The sequence below is a fragment of the Halichoerus grypus genome, chromosome 4, assembly GCF_964656455.1.
Source record: "Halichoerus grypus chromosome 4, mHalGry1.hap1.1, whole genome shotgun sequence".
In the NCBI taxonomy this organism is placed as follows: domain Eukaryota; kingdom Metazoa; phylum Chordata; class Mammalia; order Carnivora; family Phocidae; genus Halichoerus; species Halichoerus grypus.
Genome location: NC_135715.1, coordinates 127,745,395 through 127,772,182, shown reverse-complemented (window position 1 = coordinate 127,772,182; position 26,788 = coordinate 127,745,395). Strand labels below are relative to the sequence as shown.

Genomic DNA, 26,788 nt, shown 5'->3' with positions numbered 1-26,788 from the left:
AAGTGTGAAAATACAGGGAATAGATACTTTAAGGAAATATTCCTGGAGGAAATGATGTCTGGGGCAAACTCTAAAGACTATATAAAAGCCATTCTGGTTTTGAAAGTTGAGAAGGGCCTCCTAGACAGAGGGGCCAGAATGAAACAGGTAAAAGAGAAAAGTGAGATAAGAACCACGGGCAATTTGGTACTACTGGGCATACAGAATGAAATGGAGGTGTTACATAAGCTTAGATATTCTAGAAAGAGCCAGGTCTTTGAGTCTTTGGATACCAGACTAGAGAGGCCTGTAGACAATGGGGAGATGCTAGGTGTTTTAGGATAATAGCTATATATTAGATCACCTTGACTATAGCGTGGATAATAATTTAAAGGTAGCAGGACTGCAAGTACACAGAAGAATCTGGAGGCTGTGGCCCTGTAAATGGGGAAAAGAAGGAGAATTGACCAGATTGGTGTTTTTAAAACTTGGAAGCTCATCATAAGTAATAGATTTTATGTTTGTGTAACTGAGAGACTTATGGTGCCGTTGAAGGAAAAGAAATTCAAAGAGCTTTTCTATTTTGGCATGTGGTGAGAAATCTGGTAATGTGGTGCTTATGACTATTTATGTTATCATTAGTATGCCCTTATGTATGTATAAAAATTGATCTGATGCATAGGATTACCTCAAGTTTAAAGTGACAGGACAATCTAGTAGAAACACTGAGTAGGCAGTTAGAAATTCAACTTGGAGTATCTGGCAGACTCTTGTGATGGTCATAGATCTTGAATTCAAATCCAATACAAATTATACAAATCTCTAAGCTAACTAGTATATAGCAATTTATTATTTACCAAGAAATATCTAATTATATTTTGTAGTTTAGTTCTCCTGTAACTGTAGTAGAAAAGACCATTTCCATGTAGCAAATGTCATCAAAATACTCAGCATTTTATTATAGTTTTACTTAACAGAATCAATATGGAAAACAACTATAGAAATCAGAAATGTTGTCTACCTGTTCTCTATGCACATTTTAGGCTTACCTCCTGTGTGGTAATTTTCAGCAATTCATTATTAGGAAGCTCACACATATCTCCTTCCCCAATGTCTTGACCATGAGCACACAAGCCACTACTTTCCATTGGTCCTGAAAAATTGTTGAGAAGTTTGGATGACATTGAATATGAGCTCTGGAAATGCGGAAGGCACGTCTTACTTATCTCTCTTCCCGTTGCCAACAACAATGAATCTGCAGTCAGTAAGTTTTTGTTGAATAAAATGGTTAATTTATGGGTTAATAATTTATTAATACAATTATTTAACAAAATTTTTTTCTGATCATTTTAAGTTATTTGACTACTTTTAAGGCCTTCTATATCTGGCATCAGAAAACTCTTTCTTTGGGTAAGTTAATGTTTCAGATAACTGAAACTAATCTCTCAAAGCTCTTTATTTGAACCACTTTTGATTAACATCTTTTCAAAATTGCATTACATGCTGTAGATAAGAGAATAAGGCTGAATTAATTTAACCATTTCATGATGACTCAGGTCCACTGTAATAAGCATTTATCATTGTACTTTACAGCAAAACAATGCAGACCTCAGGGACCATTGAACTAGGCAGAACGGTTTGTGTCTAATATCTAATGGACTCAAATTGCTGTATTTTTCTGGTTGGTCTTCTGTTCCCTATTGCTTTTCTTCTGTCACCAGTCACTCTCAGTTGCTGGGGAAACCAAACAACTGCATTTATTAAAATAGTAATCTTAATTTTAAACACCTGAATCAGTGTATTTGTTACATGAATTCTCCCAGGTAACTGATTTCATAGCATACTGACAGTTGGCATATTCCCCTTTTCTTAGCATACCTGGAAATATCTGAAATGAGAAAACACTTTTTTAAAAGTTATATTGAGATATTTAACTAATAGAAAATAATACATAACTCACACACAAATAATATTTGCAGTTTGCAATAAACCTTGAATGTTTCTGAATGATCTTCTCCTCCTTCATAAACATTGATGATGCATTCCTGATATGGAAGCCTCTGTGGGTGTATGTGTGTATAAAAGTGTCCTTGCTTGGGAGTTTGCCCTATTTATCCTGACTCCATAGTACTCTTTGTTCACTTCAAATTTGTATATGAGATATTTTCTTTGGCATAAACAGCTTAATAATTTCCCAAGGTTAGTTCTTAGATACAGTACACACCATAATCAACAATAATATTTAGATCTGCTCAACTAAATTACCATTCCCCCTGTCTGCTCCAGCTGTTCCTCCTTCCATTGGCTTTGGTTTTCCTAAAATCCACAAACTACATGACCTAGACACTAGTCATTGTTGACCTAATTTTGAGGTCAACAATGACCTGGATGTTGCTAGATCCAATGGCCTAGTCTCAGTTTTACCCTATCTATCCCAACATGTGGTAGAGTGGATCATTCCTCTTTCTTTGAAACATGTTTCTTTACTTGGCTTCCAGAACTTATCATGGTTTTGATTTTCTTCCAATTGATGGACTACTACAACTAAGGCTGCTCTTTGGTTCCACATCCTCTTCCAGATATTCAAAGGTTGAAAAGTGTTCTTATGTTGGAGTTCTTCTCTGTTTATACTGAATCCCTGTGTGATCTTCCTCAGTCCTGTAGACTTAAATATTTATATGCTGATAACAACAAATTTGCATCTCAAACTTTGCTTGTGGTCCTGAACATCAACTGCTTATTTATCATCTCTGCTTGGATGACCAAGAGGGACCTCCAAGCTTACTAGGTCTGATTTTCCCTCATAAGATGGCTCCTCTGTCTTCCTCATCTCAGGAAAGAGCAACTCGATTCTTCCAGTTGCTCTGGCCTAAAAAGTGGGATAAAATGTTAAGAACTTTCTTTCTTTCTCTCACACTGCCTAGCCAAGTCTTTGGCAAATCCTGTGAGCTCAGTCTTAGAAATATATCCAGAATCTGACTAGCTCTCTCACCTCTGCTTCCCTGGTTCAAACTGCTGTACTTCTTAGACCACAGAAATTGCCTCTTGGCTGATCTTGCTGCTTTTATTCACTGCCTTCTAGAAGCCAATGTCGTCTCAGAAGCCAGAGAGATCTTCAAAAGATAAAACTCCAGATCATGTTATGCACGCCTTTTTCCCCACTCTCCAATGGTTTCTTGATGAGTTAAAAAAAAAAAAAAAATCCAGGACCTCTGGCATGGTCCATAAGGTGTGCTGTGTGATCTGGCCATTTTGTTTGTCTGCAATCTCATTTCTATCTCCCATTGTGATGCAGGTACCCTGGTCTCTTAGCTGTTCATCAGGTATATCAGTGACAACTTTTGTGTTTACTGCCCTTCCTTTTACTTCAATGATTGCTTTCCCATAGACCCATAGCTTACTTTCTCACTAACTTAAGCACAAATGTCACCTTACCAGAGTATTCTTCCCTGTCCATTCTAGTAAAAGAGCATACACACTTTTGTTTATTTCCCCCCATCGGACTCTGGTATTTATATTATGTTCATTTTGTATGCGTCTATTTGTACATTTTTCTTTCTTTTTTTTTTTTTGTACATTTTTCATCCAAGTAGAACGCACGCCTCTTGAGAGCAGGAGCTTTATTTGTTTTGTTTGCTGTTACGTCTTTAGCACCTGGAATGATGCCTAACACTTAACCATGCTCAATACATACATGTAGGATCAATGGATGGATGAATGATGACCTCTGGGTCTCCCAATTATTTGCTAGGTCCTTCTTGAGAAATGTTTTTTTCTAATCCACCTGCAGAGTCTTTTGGATTTGTACTATTTACCCTTTGCCATTTACTTTAGTCAAACACACACACTAAATCAATTTGTTCTGTCTTGAGGATAATTCCATGCCTAACCTATAGTACAAGATCTTTGTGACAACTGCTTTCGCTGATGCTCAGGAGCCTTTTATTACCTTATTTTGGGCTTGTGGTTTTGTGAAGCTGACTGTGGTTATCTGAAGTCTGATTGCCAGTTAAGACAGGAATTACTTTATGGATTTTATTGTTTAAAATACTAGAAGTTTTTCAGTAAAGAAATATTCAGGAAATTATGCTTGATGTGTATTGGAATTTTATGTAGCTCCATAGCATGACTGAGACAAAATAAAAGCAATTTAACTTTTCTTTCTTTTATGTAAATAATGTGTGTATACAACACTTAGTAAAGTGATATTGAAATATATTAGAGATAAATGTAAGTGAATATAAACAGTGAATGGGTTAAAATGTGTTTTTTCATAGGTCTCTTTTGGAAAGATGAGGAATAGTAGAGAGAGTAGAAATTTTTGAGGCAGAAAGAATTAAAAGGAAGGTTGAAGCATTCACTCATTTTTGTGTTGATGAATGGCAAAAATTATATAAATGGAACTAAAAAGTAAATGCAATCAATACATAATATTGTAATACTAGTTCTAATACATCATACCTGTTACAGCAGTGAGTTAATATATTGAAGTCTCTTTACTATTGAGGTTTTCAGAGATTGGCTTATACCCATATTAAATATGCCATAGACTTGAATGTAATTATTTTCAGGGATAACATAAATATAAAATGAACAAATTTATAGAAAAATTTTATTACAGTTTATGAGTATTGTTTTTTTTGTGTGTGTGGGGGGGCATAATCTCAAAGACATTCCAAAGAAAATAAGGTTTTATAAAATAAGTGAAACAAATATAGAAACATCTAGTACTTTAAATCAAAGTCAAACACTATATTGAAAACTGAATTGGTTGAGAACACAGTAAACATTAAAGAAATGGGCATTAATTAAATGCTGGCATATCAGGGGGTATTAAAAATCTCATTGAATGATAGGCTTTTCTTATATTTTGAGTCTTCTGTTATAGTATTGGAGAAAAGAAAACATTTCTACACAGAAACATAAAAATACCTCCCACCCAAACAAATACCTCCCACCCAAGTAAACAACATAATGAACAAAAAATTCTGTTGACTTTTTTGTTTTGTTTTGTTTGATTTTGTTTTAATAATAAAATAATTTAATGGCACACTTATTGAAGTGTCCAAGTTTGGGTAAGGATGGCAGAGACTTCTTGTTTCCTAACCAAAATATCTTTTCCCATTTTTCCCTATTAATAGAACCTTGATTTTATTCAGGGAGGTAATATATGTAGTTTAAAAAAAAAACAAACAAACCTACATACCATGCCTGTCCTATTGGTAGGTCAGGTCATGACATGGTTACGGTCAAAGAGGGAAAAGTGAAAACATTTGGGTGAGGCTTCTAGGACTCAGCTAGAGGCAACTTGTACCTTTCGTTTTTACTCTTTATCCTTTTCTTCCTGACAGAAAAAGGGAGAAGATGGCTGGAACTCTAGCAGCCATCTTGAGAACAGAATGATGGAAGGTTTATTAGAAGCTTGAGTTATTGCCTGAGTTATTGATTGTATCAGAGTCTTTGTTCCAGCCCTGGATGACCTGTCTCCAGATTTCATTCATAAATTTTAAATTAAATCTCTAATTTTTGAAGTTTCTGTTACTAGCAGCTAAATGTAATTCCAATATTACGCAGATAATCTTCAAGTAAAATTTGATGAGGTCTCTTGCTTCTGTTCTGTGTGGTTTTCCCAAGTTTGCCTTCTCCCATATGTCATTTTTGTCATTAAGCTGACTTTCCTCATGAAAATAAAATAACTAGAAATTCTAGGCCTCACATCTGCACGTATTGCCCAGAGCAAAGAAGAATTCTCTTCTTTGCCATTAAACACAAGTCTAGTGATTCATTCTGATTTAACCTAGCTGAACCAGTTACTGTGCAAGAGGTATGGATTACAATATTTAGCTTAACTATTCCAACCCAGCAGCATCCAAATGATGTCATGTAATATTTAAATATTTGTGCCAGTGGAGTTGTGAATATGTTTTTGGCAACATTTTTTTTTATATTACAAAAGCATACAAAGTCACTGTAGAAAAATTAAAATACAGAAAAATATGAAGAACAAAATAATTACCCCTAGTTCCAAGAACAACACATTTGGGACATTTAGGTATATCTCCCTTTTATATGTTTATGTGTGTGAGTATACACACATACACACAAAAAAGACACAGGTGTATTCTTTTTTTGTTTTTATTTTAGAGAGGGAGAGGGAGGGGGCGGGAGAGGGAGAGAAAGAATCTTAAATAGGCTCCACGCCCAGAGCAGAGTCCCATGTGGGGCTTGATTTCACAACCCTGAGATCATGACCTGAGCCAAAATCAAGAGTCGGACGCTTAACTGACTGAGACACCCAGGTGCTCGATACAGGTGTATTCTTTTTTTTTTTTTTAAAGATTTTATTTATTTATTTGACAGAGAGAGACACAGAGAGAGAGGGAACACAAGCAGGGGGAGGAGGAGAGGGAGAAGCAGGCTCCCCGCAGAGCAGGGAGCCCGATGCGGGGCTCGATCCCAGGACCCTGGGATCATGACCTGAGCCGAAGGCAGACGCTTAACGACTGAGCCACCCAGGCACCGCATACAGGTGTATTCTTAAAGCATGCTGGACAGATATGAAATTTGAGAAGTTAAAATGAATTGTCACTTTACATACCAAACTGCTTAAGAATAAATTAAACCTGTGAAAGAACTAGGTATTAGGTTTTGGCATCTAGTCAGCATACTGTGTGTGTGTGTAGAAAACTCTGGTTGATATGTTATGTATACATATATGTCATGTGTGTGTGTATGTATATATAGACACACATATATTTTATTGTTATGTGTATATTTTATTATATATATTATTGTTATATGTACTTATATATACATATATGCATACACACATGTACTTTATATATATAAAACAATAAAATAGGTATCATATTATTATAAAGTTAATATCTCATCTTTTTAACTTAAGATTACTTTAAGTGTTTTGCATGACACTAAATATTGTTGGATTGTTTTATTACTTTTGTGGCTATGTATTATTCTCTCTTAAGAGTGATTAGTAAGTTATTTAACCATTTCCATATCATTTGGTATTCCCCCCTATTTTACTATTGTAAATAAAGCTGTGATTGATATGCTCATTAATAAATCTAAACCTAGTTAACTAAATATCACTAAATAGTTATGTGAGAGATTGGCCAGTTTGGAATGTGTTGTCTTAAAGGTTATGAATGTTTTAAAACACGTTGGTAATAATTGGAAAATACCCCGTAGAAAGGTGATAGTTTATTTTACCTCCAGAGGCATTTAAACACCATTTACTGTACTGCCACAGACACTGAATAGCATTTTCATCCATCCAGACTCTCATTTTGATAGTTTTAATGTCCCCCTTTTGGAGAACTAGTGAAGTTGGTTAGTTTTTCAGGATTATGTATTTTTAAAGTTTTTTCTATAGATTTTTTTTTTTGCTCACATTTTTTATTCTCTGAGTTGTACTTATATTTTTCTTATTTCTATGTTAAGTTTTTTTAATCCTCTGACTGTTTATGGATTCTTTTTAGGGGTCAGAAGTAGTCAAAATTATTAGTTTTTTCATTTATGGTGACTTTCATCACATAGTTTATTCTTTCATCTCTTGAATGATTTCATTTATCTATTTTGCTTTCTGAAATTTATTTAGGTTTAAGTGTCCAGAGGAGAATCTAAATTTGTTTTCATTTCTCAATGACTAAAGAATTATCCTATGATGATCAATTCTCCCCTTTCCTAATATGTGATGGCATTCTTATTTAAAACTGTCTGTAACAGTCTGCTTGCAGAGAATTTTTCTTTTCCACCATCTATCTGTCAGTTCTTGATGTAATACCATATTTCTTTGATTACCATTGCCTCGTAGTGTTAATATTTCTTGATAGAAGCCCTCTGCTGTCACTATAACTTTGCAAACATTTTCTTAAACATTTGAAGATTTTTGGATGTATCCTAGATTCATTCTGTAAGGTTAAAAATTATAAAAACTGGGTTTTTCACTGGCATTATTTGTAAATCTATAGATTACTTTGGGGAAGTAACATTTTGTAGTATTCTGTTTTTACATTCAAAACAGTGGTCAGTCTTTATGTATTCAAATCTCCTTTTGCATCTATATCCGTTAGACCCCTTGCAGGAGAGAGCACACCTAAAGGAGGATTGAGGAGGTTGTGTTAAAGGGACTGTTTACAAAGATATGGAAGAGAAGAGAAGTAGGGATGGTGAAACACCTTGACACTAGTAACAGTGCCAAACCATTATCGTTCCTAGGCTTGAAGGGGTGAGGAGAGGCAATAGTAAAACCAAAACTCTCTGAAATCCATCGCCGTAGAAGAGGGCTACCTGATAGAAGCTGCAACCTTCAGCTGAGGCATTCGACCACCTCTTAGAAGAGAGAACAGGGATAAGAAGTACCTTGAGGACTCTCTCAACCATCCATTTATGTATGTATGTATGTGTGTATGTATGCATGCATGTATTTGCCCCTGCCTCCCACTGGGTGAACCCAGAAGGGAAGGGAAGCAGGGTGGTGCCGTCTCTGGAGATCAGCCTTGGGAGGGAGAAGACAAGCAGAGAGACAGAGCGTATCTAGGACAATGTCTGTCCTTCAGTTAAGTTTGTGCTTTCCTCCTTATGAGTCCTTTACATTTATCTTGCGTTGCTCTATCAAGTTAGGATCCCTGCAGGGAATCGTATGACACATTCAGCTGACATTTTTGAGTTGGCTTTTTAATGAAAGGACAGTTTATAGGAGTGTGGGTATAATATGTTTGTTAATAAAGGAAACAGACATGGTGTGTAGGGGTGTCTGGGGGGAGCGAGCGTGGGGAGTTGTTACCTCCCTTAGGCCTGAAAGAGCAATGTAAATACAGTCTGTTCAAAAGCAGAAGTATTTATTTTAAACTGATGCTAGAGATGATATTGTGAGTATCATTTATGAATTGAGATGTCAAAGTGATAATTTTAGGATTAACATTTTCTGCTGATTTTATTCAATATACAAATGTTATTAACTTTTTATTAATAGTTTCAAGAGATTCTTTCCGAATGACTCACATAAAATATACTTTCTCTTTCCTGAACAGCAGTGTCTACAAAAAAGAGTAACATGTACTTTATTTATGATTGCTAGGAGAATAGTAAACAATCTTCCAAAAATCTAAATCTTTGAAAGAAACTTCTGTAAATGGCAGACATTTTAAATGTCCCCTAGGCTTTACTGTTTCTCTTTTCATTTTATATAGCAAACCCCAAGATTTTTAGCAGGGCACCTCCTCCTAACTAGAGACTTTCTTCTCTTCCTTGCATCCGGGTGTGACCATGGGAATAAGTTGTTGTGTGAGAATGAATGGAAGGGATTTGGGCAACTTCTGGGTTTTCCCCCTATAAAATGATTGAGTGTGAACTTCCCTTGTCCTTTTCCCATTTCCTGCAGGTTGGCGTGTGAGTGGTCAGCTAGATATGAGCATGCAGACAAGGGCACAGCCTCGGGGAGGGGACAGGAGCAGCGTAGAAATGTGTTAGCCCAGGTCCTCGTGAAGGCACACACTGAGAGGGGATTAAATGTGCAAGAGATTTATTGGAGGAAACCCTTCTGAAGGATAAAGGGATTCTGAAGGAATAAGGATTGGGCAGGGAAAGTGAGACTTCTTCATCTGAGAGATGGCAGGCACATTATTAGAAAGTTTCAGCCTAGGTTACAGGGAGTCATCTTGCTAACGCTGCCCGTTAGACCCGTGCTCTGCAGATAAGAGCTTGTGCTGGTACTGCAGTTTACACGGTTGTTGGTTGACAGCATCCTGGGGTAAATGTGGCCTCAGTGGTGGTTGATCCAGAGGGGCACAGCCGGAGTTGTTGGTCAACGATGTTTCTTGCTTCAGGATCTCTGAGTGGTACAATTTCATGGCCACTGTAAGAAGGATTCAGGGTCCCTGACTAGGTAAAGGAGCAGAACTGCTTTCCTATCCTGAAACATTTCCCTCCTTCTTTGACTGCCTTGTTAGAAGAAATCAATTTCTATTTTTTTAAAGCTAGTCTATTTTGGGGACTCTTTATTACAGCCACTTCTCCTTGTCCTCATACATGTATCTCCTATATTTAATTTGTGAAACAGGAAACAATTTCTTATCCTCATATTCTTTAAATTGGGTACGTTAGCCTTGTGTTTTTTACTAGAAGATGTGCCTTTGTCCAGTTTTGAGAGGAACGTAGGTAATGTCTAACAATTGCACCTTAAAATATTCATCTTAAGTGCTTCCTTGATTCATGATAACAGTTACTTTTATAGTAGAAATGTGCTCGTTGCTTACCTAGCATCTAAGCCCCTCCCCATTAACGAGTAACACATAGATCTGCCTTTGGGTGAGGTAGAAATTGATTGAAGCTAGTGCTGTCCAATAGAAATATAATGTAAGCCATTATATAGTTTTAAATGTTTAGGTATTCATATTTGAAAACGCAAAAAGAAACAGAGATGAATTTTTATGTTTTATTTAGCTCGGTAAATCTAAATGATTGTCACTTCAATATGTAACCAATATAAAAATATTAATGAAGGGGCACCTGGGTGGCTGAGTCAGTTAAGTGACTGACTCTTGGTTTTAGCTTAGGTCGTGATCTTATGGGTTGTGAGATCCAGCCCCATGTCGGACTCTATGCTCGGCGGGGAGTCGGCTTGAAGATTCTCTCCCTCTGCCCCTCCCCCCCACTCTCTCTGTCTCTCTCTCTAAAATAAATAAATCTTTTAAAAAAGTATTAATGAAATGTTTTACATCCTTTTGTTGGTACTAAATCCTCAAAATCTGGTATGTCCTTTACACTGCCATCACACCTCAATTACATGCTAGTTGTCATCTGAAATACTTGATCTGTGTTTAGATTTCACAAAGGTTGTAGTAAAAATGTAAATTTACATACTGATGTCGCTCCAAATATACTTAAAATATACTGAATTTAATATGTGTTTAAATTAAAATAAAAATTAAGATGCAATAAAATGAAAAAACAATCAGTCCTCCGTCACACTTGCACAAGTGGATAGTGGCTTCCATACTGGATAGTAAAGATAAATTAAGCCAATTAAGGTAATCCCATCCCCTTTGCCTGAGTGTTTTTGTTTTTTTTTTAAGGATTTTATTTATTTATTTGACAGAGAGAGACACAGAGAGAGAGGGAACACAAGCAGGGGGAGTGGCAGAGGGAGGAGCAGGCTTCTCGCTGAGCAGGGAGCCCGATGCGGGGCTCGATTCCAGGACCCTGGGATCATGACCTGAGCCGAAGGCAGACGCTTAACGACTGAGCCACCCAGACGTCCCCGAGTGGTTGTTTTAAGGCACAAATCTACAGTCAGTAGATTAGACAGTCAGTATGTGGCATTTCCTTGCTGTGGAATTATTATCATGGTTGTCTCTCGAAATTGAACTCAGGATGTCTGCTCTATAGTTGGTCATGTGATACCATCCCTGCTGCAAACCACTCAATTCTGCCAGCCATTATAATGCAGAAGCAGCCATGGATGATTAGTATATGAATGAGGATGGTTGTGTTAGGATAAATTTTTATTTATGGACTTTGGAAAAATTTAAATTTTGTATAATTTTCCCGTGCTACAAAATATTACTCTTCTTGTGATTTTTTTTCCCAACTATTTGAAAATGTTAAAACTATTTTTAGCTTCTGGGCCATACAAAAACAGCCGCTGACCCAGCCTGTTCCTGCAGATCTGATTTGTAGACCCTTGCTCTATTGTCTTAGAGATGGAAAAAGAGGCAAATATCTTGCAATCTTGAGAGGATACAACATGAAGATAAAGTTAATATTTAGAAATGGGCCAAGGCGGGAGACTTGCAGACAAATGAACTTAGAACCTTTATTGGACTGTGTCTGAAGACCACTTTCTTTTCTATTCTTCTTAGTTACATTAGTCAATGAAGAGCCTTCCTTGTTTAAGTCAGTTTAATTTGGATTTTCTGTTACTTGAACTATAAATAGTCTTACCTTACAAAACAATTTCCCATTTTACTTTTGAGTGAAGTTCTAAAACAGATGTTTATTATACTTAATGAACTTAATATTATTTGATGTACTTAGGATTTTTAAAGTGTTGTGGTACCACCAAACTTCTCAATGATATGGTAGCATGTACATAATATGTATGGTGTATGCTGTGGTGTATAATGTATGGGATGCCATTTACGCTACTGAGAGTGAAGACTAGTGAACTAATGAGCTTAATCATAGCCTGAATCTTCTTAAAACTAACCTGCCAGTTTTAAAGACGTATCTCCAAAATTAGACTATTATTTAATTAAAAGTCATTTTTAAAAATTCAGATAAATAATTGAGACTCAAAGGAGTTAAGTGAATTGCTGAGATGACATTGCTTTCAGTGGCTGATTGGGTTTTGAACCACCATCTGCTTGTCCCCTGAAGCCCAGACTCTTTTTAATGTACTGTGCTGTCACATAAATGAGTAACTTCTGAGATGGATCTAAGCTTTTTATTTTTAATTTACTAATTTATTACAGTAATACCAAAAAAATGAATAACTGGATTCAAATTTGAGATAGAGAAGAATAAACTCTACTTCAAACCAAACTGATGAATTTTAGAGTACAGAATTATGTGTTGAGCTATTGTTCAAAAGGTCAGAGGAAATTGAAAAATTGTCAAGATACATGTTAAAAATTTATTAGAATAATGATGACTTTCTCCCTTACCAATGCTTATCAAAATTAAAACAGTATATTAATTTTCAAAGTTTTATATCAAATTAAAAATAGGTTGAATGAGTCAAATGATCTAATCAACATTTGCATGAATTCCACTCTATAAATTCTTGATAAAAGTTATAAGCATCTTTTTGTCCTTTAAGATTTATTTAGTAGGACAATTTTGCTGCTTTTTTACTGATTTAAAATAAAATGACTTCTACTCTCACAATATATTTCATATACTATTAAATATTTTTATGTTTTTATTTGAACACTAGCCATAGAATGAATATTCTAAGTCATACAAACTGTAATAGCAATGCTAATATATCTTTTTATTTTCTCGTTTGAAATAAAATTTTTACGGTTATCTAATAAAATCTTGAATACACTGAATATTTGAGGTTTCATAGAGAGCAGCCCTGGAAATAAAATCATATCTATTTTCTTGGTAGCAGAACTCACTGTCTAATTCAGTTCTTATATATATTATATCTCCATACATACTTACTGAATCTTTAACCATAATCCTAGCAAAAACAACTGTGAATCTGTTTGATTGCTAAGCTTAAGGAATATTTTACGTTGTGTTGAAATGATTTATCAGTTAAGGTGAATGTCCACTGTGACTAGTAAAGTCTGTTCAACAATACGACCAGTTCCTGTATACAGACAACTTTAATCTAAAAAATCTTATTTATTTATTTCATATTTTATAGCCAATTCAACATAATGAGTTTCTCAATTGTCAACTAGTTTCAAATTGTCACAGTTCAAGTTATATCCCAGTACTGATTTCTATACCATACCAGTCCATAATGCGTAGCAGGAGACCATGGTCCAGAATCCTAGATAAGAATCCAAGCCAGTCAGATGCCACTTTTTGTTTTTCAGCAACATGACGGTATGCTCTAAATGGCCTTCTACTTACAAGTTTTATTTCTTTTCCAAAATGAAGGGAGCAAAATAATCCCATGTATACTGAAACCATTAAACCATTGAAATAGAATTTGTATCTTGAGGGGAGTCACCTTCATTCACTGTTCATTTGCTCCATGTTTCAATGAATGATCTAAATAGTACTGTAAAATTAAATTTTTATTTAGTGCTGATGAAATATTTATTTATTAAAAATGTAGTCATCTGCAATCAAATTTTTACTTCAGTCTCTATATTTGGAATCTGCTGATAGTTACTGGAAGCTGTTTGGGGATTGGAACACTCAGCACTATTGTATTGTGATCAATAATTAAATTTAGTGCTGACAAGCATCTAGTTTATGCAGCAGTCTCTGACAATCCCATCTTGCAAAATTAATCCTTTCCAATTTATTTAATAGAGGACATGAACAATAAAATAATTCAGATGAGTACCAATGTAGGATTATTTCTGATCAATATTACTTTATTATAAATTGGGTCCACATACTCATTAGTAAATTAACTGTCAAATCTGAAAACAGCCTTTTTTTGTTTAAAGGTAATTATTGGTACTGAAGACAAGAAGGCACTTAACCTTGCTGTACAGTTGTCCTTACCACAGTGTTTTTTATTCCAGGCTATAACTAACCCATCAAAGCTGCAGAGGGAAAATAATTAGTGATATTAAATGGATAGAATTTTAACTATTACAAAGCCATCACGGTTTAGATACAGAGAGTAGAACTAGACAATGATATAGGCTTTTATAATTATTTGAAGTCTGGGTTTATTCTGGAGATATTTTAGCTTTTGCCACCTGAAAACTCTGGAAAGAAAAAAAAAACATTGTTATAGAAAGAATTCTATTTAAGAAACATAGGTTAGACGTGGTTGATTTTTTTTCATAAAAATCTTATAAAAATTACTTCTAGTTTTCTGTGAGATTTGACAGTTTGTAAGTTCTTTGGAGAATATGTCTTTAGGAAAATAAAGTCTCTCTCATGTGATGTTTTCTGTTTCCTAATTTTTCACCAGATTAATTAACCAGTTCAAGCACTGCTTGAATTCTCCAAGTTATTTTAAGGAAATAACTTACACATTCGTATAAGCTACTCATTTTTCTACTTTGCTTTATTATGTGCACACAAATTTAGAAGACAGGTATCATCCTAGTGTATCAATGCAAGGAAGTACAATGAACATAACTAGATTTTAACAATGAACATAACTAGATTTTAAATACTACTCTTGTAAACAGACTTAAAAAAGAAACATATGGCATCTACAGCGTATCTGGAATGGATATCCTCTTTTATTATACATGTTTCTATATGAGGCAAGTAAGAGGTAATATTTTTCAATGTTTGGACCAAATACAAATTTGATGGAGAAGTGCTGAGTCTTACCATATTGACCGCTGCTACACCTATCAAAGAATTGAAACAGAGTGAGGAGAAAGTGGCATATATTCATTCTATTGATGTAGCATGCTATCAATAATCTGCACCTCAGAGTCCCCAAATAACATTTGTTGACTGTTTCATCTATTTATTAAATGGTTCAGAATTCACAAAGAATGCCAATGTGCTATTTTATTTGTATCTTGGAAATATACTATATCTACGTCTTAATCACTGAGCTTGTATTCACACTAGAGAGTCAATGAGCTAAATGATAAATAATGAAAAGTTAGCTTGTTAAATAATACACTGTTGACTGGAATAAAATGGTTCAAGTTTATTCAGCTTATCCATTCATTCTCAGAAATAAGATGAAAAGAAGATACGCTAAGAGTGCCTTGTAGCTATCAAAATGATGTTTATGACTGAATGATGCTTTAAAATATTTTCATTATTGTACTACTAAATGTAAACTGGCTGCATATTTGAGGTCTTTAAGAATTACCATTATTTTATCATGAGGGCCTGTGCAGAACACTGCTGAGCGATCAGGGCCTTGGAAACATTTTGTTTAATATACTCTTGCATAGTTCATAATGTACATTTTAGTCCCCTTCTTTATCCAAGCTCAACCTTCCCTTGTCACTACTGTGGTGTGGTGCAAAGCTCAAGGTAGAACCAGCTGCTCACCACACTTCAAGAAGTCATGCAGACCGTGATTCTTTGTGCTAATATATGTTCTTTTCTTCTCTTTGGTTCTGTGCGTTGACTATGTGCTAGCTTACACCACACCTCTTGCTTCTGATTCATTTCCCCTGTGATTTCTAATGCCATCTCAGCTCATTTTTTTGTGAGAATGAGAAAAAGGTCATCTGCTAACTAGGCTTCAAATTAATTTCACTATTTATTTGTGATGCTTGCTCAATCACCATCAGCCTCGTCAACATTGTAAGACTTATTAAATAGTTCCTTGCTCATGACGATCTTATATCCTTTTCAAAATCAGTGAAACACAGCCTCTGATCTCTGCGAATTTGCCACTTAAAAGATCAATGTGCATAAATAAAGACTTACACCATTGCAATTTGCTGAGAATTTGGTGTAAAAGGAAAACCTATAACATAGGCTTTGTGAAAAATGAAAGGGAGAGGCGTATCTGTGAAAAATGAAAGGGGAGGCATAAATGCCCTCCCTTCCCATTCAGTCAGAGAAGGTTTCACTGGATTTGGTCGCAGACAGTCATGTGTAGGGCAATGGCTCTGTCCAGCCTGGAGCTGCAGAGCCCTCTGGGAATATCGGAGAAGGGGAGGGTGTTTGCCTGCTAAGTACTGTTGACCCCTTTTCATTATTGGCTAGGTTTACACTTGCACCATTCGAGGATGATGAAAATCAGCTTTGTGTGAGCAGATCAGGAAGGTCAAACATTTTTAGGGGCAGGTTTGTTCAGAACATAAAACCAGCATTACATTCCGTCATACGGTATAATAAAGTTTTATAAAGTTCACTTGTTAATAACAAAGCCATGCAACTAGAGTTTGGATGCTCAGGAGAAGTATCAAATGACAGTCATTGTAGAGAAGCCATTTCATGCAGACTAAAAGGCAAAATCTGTACAGGAAGGAGGGTTTCCTGTTCTCACGTTGGCGTTTCTCATCGTCCTCAATGCTCCTTGCCCCACTGGCCCTGCCCCAGCGGCACCAGGCACCTCCCTCCCCTGGTCACCCCAGGTGCGCTCCTATCTCAGGGCCCAGCACAGACAGAGCGGTTTACTACTTCACCCTCCTCAAGTCCTCCTTTGATCAGCCATACCCTGTTCTATTTTTTCTCAATAGCACCTTTTATATACAATAGTTTATATACAGTATAAGAGATGTAACTACATATTTGTATTAAATATAAACCCCATGAGATTTGAGATTTCTGCAGTGGTGGGCCAATATATATTTAACAATCAGCTCTTGGGGGCAGCAGCGGGGAGAGCCCTGATTTGTAACATAAGCCAGTATCTGCGGTATAAGTGTTCCCATCATGCCCATTTAAAGCTACCAAGTTTTAACGAGCAGCTTGCAAAATGGCTCGAAATGTGAAAAGAAGTCTGACAAACTGGTGTAAGCTGGCTTTAGCATACTATTGAATTTTTGTCTCTTTTGCTCTCCGGTGTATCCCTAGTACACAGAACAGTGCCTACCTCTTTATAGATGTTTGATATTATTGAATGATTGAGGGGAACCTAGGAATTGATCTAAAAGCGACCAGCAGAAAGCATAAGCCTGGCCTTGAGAGCTCTCTGCTTAAAATACTTTAGAATATAACAATACAGTATTAGCAGGCTGCAGAGGGCCCACAAGATTTGGGGGCTGCCTACTTCTGCAGCTGTCATCACCAGTCCCTATGTTAAATTTTATGATACTGCTAAAGAGAAAACAATGATCATTCCCTGTCCATCCCACATGGCTTCATTCCTCTGCAACTCTGCACATGCTTCTCCCCAAACCTGAAATAGCTCCCTGTGTCAATTGCCTCATAAACAACTGAAATTCCTACAAACATGCATGGGCATCACATTCTCAGTAAAGCTTTCCAGACTACTCCCTACTCTTTTCAGTGTGCAGAGACAGAGTCAAACAGTTCCTCATCACTATTCTACCTATTCTTTATACATACGTCTTCCTGCAGTTCCCAGTTCTTTCCTCTGCACAGATATTTTTTCCTTTTTGTATTAGATTCAGTTTTAATGTTCATCTTTGCACCTTAAAGGTGTTTAAGTTATAAAAGTAATGCATTCTCTCTTTCAAAAAGTGCAAAAAAAGAGAGGCATATATAAATTAAAAAGCAGAAGTTTCCCTTAAATCCTGTATACATTCACATCCAGGGTTAATGACTGCAAGACAATTTGGTATCTGGATTATATCTCCAATATTCAAGAAATTATATTCCCCTGTAATTCTGTAAATGTACATCTATCTCTATCACTAGACTGTGAGCATCTTGAGAACAGGTTGTGACTTTCCTGTTTCCTGAGACCCTAACACAGCACTTGGCACACGGAAGTCAAAATAAATGCCTGGTAATGAGACCAGGACAGCCATGCTTGTTAAGACCGCTGCTGCAGAGAAGAGTCTGACTGTTGATGTGTAGAGGTTATTCTGGAACGATTGTAGAATGACCTTCAGTAGCCAGTCTTCATTTTTTTCCAGACCATAAAAGATACAGCTATAATAATACTGACTTTTAACTGTCTTCTAGGCTCTCATTAGTGGAGATCTTGTCCGAGAACAGTTTTTAAGTGTTGCTGATGAAGTGGGTTCAGAACCCGGATGTGAATGCAATGAAAGTATGTGATTCTTATACTTGCTAAAATGTTTATGGAGGGTTGCTGGATAAAGGTACCTCATTATACAGAAACTGTGTATCACAATTACTGGCTGCATAATGCATAAATGAAATCAGTGATTAGATATGCATAATCTTCAGATTTAATTTACAGAATTTAATGTCTGTTAAGAGAGAGAAGCTAGACGCCGAGCTAGAATAGCTGGATTTGAATCAGTTATAATCTTTAATAGTCATATGAGCTTGGGCCAGTCCTTTATCTCCTGAAGCTACTAATTCTTAGTTTTGGAAAAGCAAGAACATCTACCTCAAAGTGTTAAGACAAGTACTATTCCTTAGTTTTTTTCTCCACCATTACATAGTGCTGTCTATATGCCAGACACTGTCCTAAGCATTTTATAAACATTAACTCACTGATTCTTCTGGATAATCCTCCGAGGTCTGTACAGTTACCATCGAGTCACTTTACAGATGAGGAAACTAGAACATATTAATAACTTGCCCGGAGCCACAAAGCATAAGCCATGAATGAGCCAGCTTTGGGACTGAGGCTGTCTGTGTTCTGAACTACCCTGTAATCATATTTTTTAAAGTATTTTATAAAATATAAAGAACTTTGTAAATGAAAAGTGTGATTATCTCAAATTAATTTTTCAGTATCAGTGTTTACTTCCTTTAAGTTGCTTTTTTTTTTTTTCCTTTGCTAATAAGCTGTAGGGCCAAACATGAAAATAACCCTAGCTACTGTGATTTAATATTTTGTGACAATATTGTTGTTATTACAAATAATAAAATGTTATGTGAAAAGCAGAATTTATCTTTGCCCAGAAGTAAAGGGCAGAGGGTAAGTAGGGGTCAGTGTGGAGAAAAGTCCAAGCTGATTCATAAACCTTTAATAACATTACGCTCTCAAGCTCTTGGACCAAGCTTGGGATTGGGAATTATTTGATAGTTACTAGAGCTGCTCATTTCTAAATTCCATTTGTATATAAACTAAAATAAAACAGGTACGCTGCAAATTTGGCCTGCATCACACTTATTGTCTCTGTTTCTCTGAGCATCTTATATTTGAGAATTTAAAGGTTTGGAGAATTAGTAAACAAATTTTGCTGATATTTAAGACCTAGAGATAATCTTACTTACTGACTTAACATGATCTGTTGGGAGGATTTTATCCAATAGATTGCAACCAGGTAAGTAATAGGTATACATTTCAGGAAGTTCTTATTTTTTATTTATTTTTATTTTTTAAAGATTTATTTATTTACTGGAGAGAGAGAGAGAGAAACAGAGAGAGAGAAAGCATGAGCACAAGGGGCAGAAAGAGAGGGAGAGAGAATCCCAAGCAGACTTTGCACAGAGTGTGGAGCACAACGTGGGGCTCAATCTCACAACACTGAGATCATGCCCTAAGCTGAAACCAAGAGTCAGACGTTTAACCGACTGTACCACCCAGGTGACCCAGAAAGTTCTTATAAGAATATACAAATGAATAGTACGATGACAAAAAAGTAGTTCAACATAGACAAATGCAAGATAAAATTTTGAGAATAAAATAATCCAAACTAGATTTATAGAATCCTGGGCTCATAATGATAGTCAAGTTATTAAATTCTGTTAAAAATCAAATTTAGTACATTGCTATGATTAAAAAGTCCAACAGAATGTTAACTATAATATAGAAGGGCATTGGAAACAACAAAAAAATCCAATTGAATAAGATCCTGGGACTTATCATCTAAGGTAGTGCTTGAAATTGTTGTCACTAAACCTCAAGAAAGACTTAATAGAATCCTAAAAGGCACAGGGAAGAATAGCAGAAATCATCAATGGAAGTGAACTACCTAGGCTATGAGTGTAGGCCACCTAAAGCAGATTAGTGCACCGTAATCATGGTGAAAAGGCTAAAAAGTGATTGAAAATTACAAACCCATTTAAGGAAGAGGGAGAGAAAGGAGTGTATCCCTTGAAGCTTAGGAAAAATAAATTTAAGAAAGGTAGAAGGAAGGATAAACACATAGGGTGAGAAGAAATTTAAGGAACTTATTGTCCTGATGCTAAATATTCAAATAAATTCAAAATAGATTTAATCTTTTTTAAAATTTTGTTTAAAGATTTTATTTATTTATCTGGGGGAGAGAGAGCATGAGCTGGCAGGAGAGAGAGAGGGAGAGAGAATCTGAAGCAGACTCTGTGCTGAGTGCAGAGCCTGATGCAGGGCTCGATCTCACAGCCACGAGATCATGACCTGAGCTGAAACCAAGAGTCCACTGCTTAACTGACTGAGCCACCCAGGTGCCCCAGATTTACATTAATCCTAAAATGAGAAACCTAAATTGGATTGCTACAAGAAGTGAAAGTATGGAAAAGAGGTATTTTTTAAATTTTGAAGAAAATAGATACAACATACTTTTACATGATGTCTCAATTTCTATGTAAGAAAAATAACCATGGGTCTAATTTAATTAGGACAGACTGGAGTTCTTTCATTATACCAAGTTGTTAAAATATTTTTTATTCTTCTCTTTTGGTGCATATGGTCTTTATTGATTAGACCCAGGGCTATTCTGTATTACAGTTGGTTTGAACTAGATTTTTATGGCTAGAATAGATTTATGACATAAAATTAAAACAAAACACAAGCGCACACACACACACACAAATCTTGACAGTTGATACTATGAGGTACTAGAAATGTTCCTCAGTTTTGAGGTGAGGAAAATTTTATGGTCAGGAATTAAAATAGAAAGCATTCGAATGAGAAAAATAATTTATTAGGGAGAGAAAGTGCACTGGCTTTGGAGTCATAAAAGACTTACATTTTAATTTGTCATGTGCTTCTTACATATTTGAGCTTGGGCAAGTTAATTAACATTCTTGAGCCTCTATTTTCTGATCCATGAAATAAGGTGATTATTAGGATTAAATGAGAGAATCTATATAAAACACCTACCCCAGTGTCTGCTGCAGAGTAAACACTCGATAAATATTGGTTAATAATCATATTAATGACACTAAGCATAAAAATAACATCAAACAGATAGACATTTGAGAAGAGAGTGGCAAAGAGTACTCACGAGTACTCTGAGTACATGAGTGTATTCAGAGAAGGGGCCTTAGACATTGTCTACATTTGAGTATATCACTTTATAGTTAAGGAAAATTGAGTCCATAGAAATTGAGAACTTTTGTCCCCATTTCATTAGACATTGCAATTCACTTAGTGTCAGTGGTGAAAGCTGGGCATCTGGAGACAGGTTTTCTAAATTGTTCTCTGAACACAACCTGCAGTTGAATCTGATGCATAGAAATATAATTTTAGAAAGAAAGCAGATTTGGTATCCTTGTGCTACTATTAATTGTTATTTTTTTCTTTTGTTTTTTCTTTTTTATTTTTTTATTATGTTATGTTAATCACCATACATTACATCATTAGTTTTTGTTGTAGTGTTCCATGATTCATTGTTTGCGTATAACACCCAGTGCTCCATGCAGAACGTGCCCTCTTTAATACCCATCACCAGGCTAACCCATCCCCCCATCCCCCTCCCCTCTAGAACCCTCAGTTTGTTTCTCAGAGTCTCTCATGGTTCATCTCCTCCTCCAATTCCCCCCCTTCATTTTTCCCTTCCTGCTATCAAATAACACATTATATGCTTAAAAAAAAGAAGTTAATTGTTATTTTTTAAAGATTTATTTATTTATTTGAGAGAGAGAGAGAGAGAGCGAGCACAAGCAGGCGGAACAGCAGGCAGAGGGAGAGGGAGAGGGAGAAGCAGGCCCCCCACTGAGTAGAGAGCCCAACAGGGGGCTCCATGGGGCTCAATCCCAGGACCCTGGGATCATGACCTGAGCCAAAGGCAGACAGTTAACAACTGGGCCACCCAGGCACCCCTAATTGTTATTTCTTGATCACGTATAATGTTCCAGTTGTTTTTTGCACGTGATTTTTTTTTTTTTTAATCCTCACAAAGACCTATTGAGACAGGCATAGTTGTTGTTTTTTCCTATTGTACAGATGAGGGAACTGAAGTTTAGTTCAGGTTTAGTGGTTTGCTCAAGTCTTACATCTAGTAAGTAGTAGAATAAGATTTTGAGTCTAAATCTGATTGACTCAATAGATCACGCTCTTAACCCATGTTCTACACTATTAGAAAGGAAAGAGATAATCTTGGAAAAATGTCATTTTAGCAGGGTTATCCATACAGCCAACACTTAGAGGAAGGTCAAAATAGATGATGGAGACATTCTCTGCCAGACTGGGGGCTTGGTTTCCATTTCATGACAGTGCAGTGAAAATATCTGAGTCGGGCCCAGCACTTTATTGCCATCTGCCTCTTTCCCTTCTCTGTAAAGTGTGGGTAATTATACTTTAGCAAGATGTTTAGGAACTTAATTAATATTATTGGTAAGAGATCTTTAGATTAATGACCCAATTTTGTTCATAATAAACACATCTGGACCTGTTTTGCTGAGCTTACATGATTCTTAAAAGAAGAGATCTTATTCATAATAATGTATTTATTTTTAGTCAGCATCATAATTAAATATTTGTTTTTGCCCTGACTGTGTAAACATATAGGCTAGGCACTGGTGGTTCTAACACATCATTCTTGTCTTCAACGAGCTTATATTTAGGGAAATAAGACCTTCCAATGTGTAAATAATAATTTTAAATAACAATTGACAACATTCAGATAATTGCAGTCATAAATGGAATGTGAGTTGTTAAGATGGAACAAACACAATGTCTGTGTTGGCTGAGGGAAGGAATATTCTAATTAACAGCTTATCAAAAACAAATTGATATTTTTGCCGAATGAGAGTACACCACCATACTTATTTTTTGTATTATTAAAAACAGTATTAAATATGTTCTCTTCAAAAGCAACAGTACATTTTATATTTTACTCAATTCTATACATTTAAAAACTTTTATTTTTAATTGAAGTATAGTTGACATGCAATATTAGATTAGTTTCAGGTACACAACAGAGTGATTTGACAATTTCATACATTATGAAATGCTCACCACAAGTGTAGTAACCATCTGTCAGCCATACAAAGTTATTAAAATATTGTTGACTGTATTTTCTATGCTGTAATTTTCATCCCTGTAACTTACTTATTTTGTATTTAGAAGTTTGTACCTCTTAACACCATATACTTACTGTTAAAAGAAAATATAATTCTAATTTAGTATGTTTATTTTATTGAAACTATAGGATATGTTTAAATAAAAGCCACCAACCTGGAATGTCACTTCAAGGCAAGGTCATTCACTGTAAAATGGGTGATACATCAACCAATGAGATTTTTGTGTTTTGCAGTGAGGTAGTGGGAAGAAATTGAGAACAGGAGGAAATGATGCCTAATACTGTGTGATATTCGTAAACAATAGTTGTGATCTTGTCTCAGGTTAGAAACTTGAAAAAAGAGAGAGATTATCAACAAGAGAAAGGAGTCTGATCCATAATCAGTGCAGAATTTTAGCAGAATCTGAGAATGTATAGTCCCAAATATTTGTTTTCCAAAAATTTAAAATAAATTCTCTGCAAGGATGATTTTACTATAAACAAGTTATTAGGTTTTGCACTATTACTCTAATTTGGGATCCTATTTATAATAGAAAAACCTTAAAAATAATTTGTTCAATTAACCCAATTCTGATATATGTGGGACAAAATAGCAATCTAGATTGTACATTTAATTCTGTATTCTTGAAGGTGGCAGTTAGGCCTTATACTTAGACCTTCATTTATTACCATTGTCTTCTAACTAATTCAAAGAAGTAACATAATTTGAAGATCACGATCTCTTGTGCATTGCTGCCAAATTACATCTTAGTTGGCAACCATTGTACTTATCGTTTCCAACATGAAAATGTGCTATTAATTAGATCACTGACTCAACTCCGTAGTTGAGAAAGAAAATGATCCCCAGGGAATACAAAGAAAACTAACCTGTCAGTGGAGCACATTTAATATGGGAATCGATTTCGAAGAAAACCATAGACCAACCCCACCCTGGCTACCCTTTTCTGGAATCCCTTAGAAATGGAAAGGCTGCCATTGTTTAAGAAAGATCTAGATGTACTCAGGCTTGAAGGGACCACAAGAGACAGTTGCATTTTTACAATTTGCGTATTTCCATTTTGGTATAATGTACATTTAGCACACCATCATTCTTGTTTGCCTGTCTCCCCAGCTGGGAATCTGTGTTCTAAGAAGGCAAGGGCCAAATCATATTAATCCCTGTATCTCAGCACTTGGCACAATTTCTAGCATATTGCAGGGATTTAAGAAATGTTTGTAACTAATGCCTTATTTCCTTATAACTTTTTCAGTCCTGTGTTTCTATCTAAATAAACCATTGCTTAGGAATGGTTTCTGCATGTGAGACAATGCATATTGCCCATGACTACATTCTCACTTTTCTGTATCTCAGACTATATAATTTTCCATATCTGTATAGAATATATTTTTAATTTGTATTCTATAATATATGGTTTATAATACATAGAGTGAATGATTACATGCTTTAAGAACAATCTTTAATCCAAGATTTCCTCAAGAGCTACACCCTCTTTAATGTCATCTGTAATACCAAAGTCAAGATATGATCAGATCATCTGAAGGCAACTTTTCCTCAACCACAGATTTGCCAAATATGCCTCTCATAATTTTACTCATAGAATATGCCTGTTGTTACAGAAAAGAAAATGGGAGTTCTCTGTGCCTTAACAGGAAGGGTTAAAACACAGTCATTAAAATTTAAAAATAAGAGCAATGGCTAAATTCCAAGCCAATAAAAAAGTTACATGCTCTGCATGATTTTTAATGGCTATATAGTAACAAGGAGGCTATTCAATTATGGTAATTTTAATGTATTTGGTGTCCAGTTCTCCTTTGCTTCTCTTATTTTCAGAGACTAACAGTATCCATTTAACATAGTATTTTTTCCATTTCAAAATTTCAAATATATTTATCTCTTCAAAACTTCAAATGAATACTGAGTATTATTTTAATTACCAGTGGAGATCTATGAACTTTTTTTCTCATGTCATAGAATCCTTGGTCTAGAAGACTTGACAGTTATCAACTAATTGGAGACCACTGCTTTCAGGTAAATCGTTATGTCCATTTTAGAGATAGGACACTAAAGCTCAAAAAGATAACAGAGCTGAGAAAAGAAGAGAAATTAGATCCAATGGGGACCTTTCTCCTACTCTTTTTCTCCACCTGAAAGTCTCTTCATTACCTATCCTACCTTCCTCCGTAGCCTCAAATACTCTTTTTTAATCTGTTCAAATACCTGTGATATTTGGTGTGAGGCTGTTTCTATCTAATGCCACTTCTATGCCTTAGGTCTTTATTTAAACCAGAAGACAGAAAGAGAAAATGGAGTTTCACAATTTATATTGCATTGTCAAAGATTCAGAAACACCTGGAACCAAGGTCCTAGACATTTTAAGTTCCTAATTTTATAATACCTTACATATTGGCAGTCAAACGAAGATGATTAATACTGGTGATAATTCCAATATTAACCATCATTCCATAAGTATATATCACTTATAACATTGGAGAGAAAATATAGAGAACTGAAAGCACTCATAAATTCCCTTGGAAGTTTCATGTAATTTTTTACCTTGATTGAAACATGATGCCACTTCAGAATGACATTCAAATATTTATCTCTTGGATAAATACAGGTAATAAAATCTTCATAGTCTATACATACTGGTGATGGTGATGTCCATATCACGGTGAAAACAACATACCTGAGGTGGTTTCATGTAAGCCTATAATGAATGGCCACTGAGGTCCATAGGAAGGATAAAGTCCATCCCAACATTAAGGAAAAGTTAACCGGTTTGGGTGTGAGTGTTCACATGTACAAGCACACACCCATCCACTGAAAACTGCCGTGTCCCACATGTCCTCACTAGACTATTTTGTCTGGAAAATTACTGAAAGGGTAATACAGTCTCAGCAGAATATCCATGTTCTTGGCTCTGACCTTTAGATTAGCATATCCAGATATGTTTAGGCTCAGAGTAACTAAGCAGAATTAAACAAAATCAAAGAGAAGGAAGTATCATCCACGATGGTTGCATAAGGAAAAGAATTTTGACCATGACCAGAAGACTGAATCCTCTTAACCCATCAGCAAGTCCATACAGAATGTCATATTATAACTATGGGAAATATGAAGTCAGAGCAAGGGGATTTGGTTGGATACTTCTCTTTGTGTGATTGTGACATGCTAAGGACAATCACAACTTAGATAATGCTGAAAATATGCTGACATATTTTTCAAGGATCCATGTTAGTTATCCCCTTACGTTAAAAATAATGCTTTCTTCCACATAGCAGACACTGTCTATGCCCCGCTTATATCCTAGGATCTTAACTCTTTAGGAATCCTTCCTGACTTCCAATTACAGGTTTGTTGAAGACTTGTTGTGGTG

At 35.6% G+C, this 26,788-nt stretch overlaps 1 long non-coding RNA gene across 23 annotated transcripts in view; it reads left to right on the top strand.

Annotated features, from left to right (window-relative positions):
- The window catches only part of LOC118522266 (uncharacterized), a 436,304-nt gene that overhangs the window by 197,124 nt on the left and 212,392 nt on the right, over nucleotides 1-26,788 (top strand). For 21 of the 23 annotated variants that reach the window (XR_013447182.1, XR_013447181.1, XR_013447175.1 and 18 more), the window contains one exon: nucleotides 8,221-8,393. The exons of 1 other annotated variant lie outside the window; for it this stretch is intronic. This is a non-coding gene — a long non-coding RNA (uncharacterized LOC118522266). Of the gene's footprint in view, nucleotides 1-8,220; nucleotides 8,398-26,788 lie in introns of all 23 variants that reach the window. One more of the 23 variants, XR_013447177.1, reaches the window with a different exon arrangement.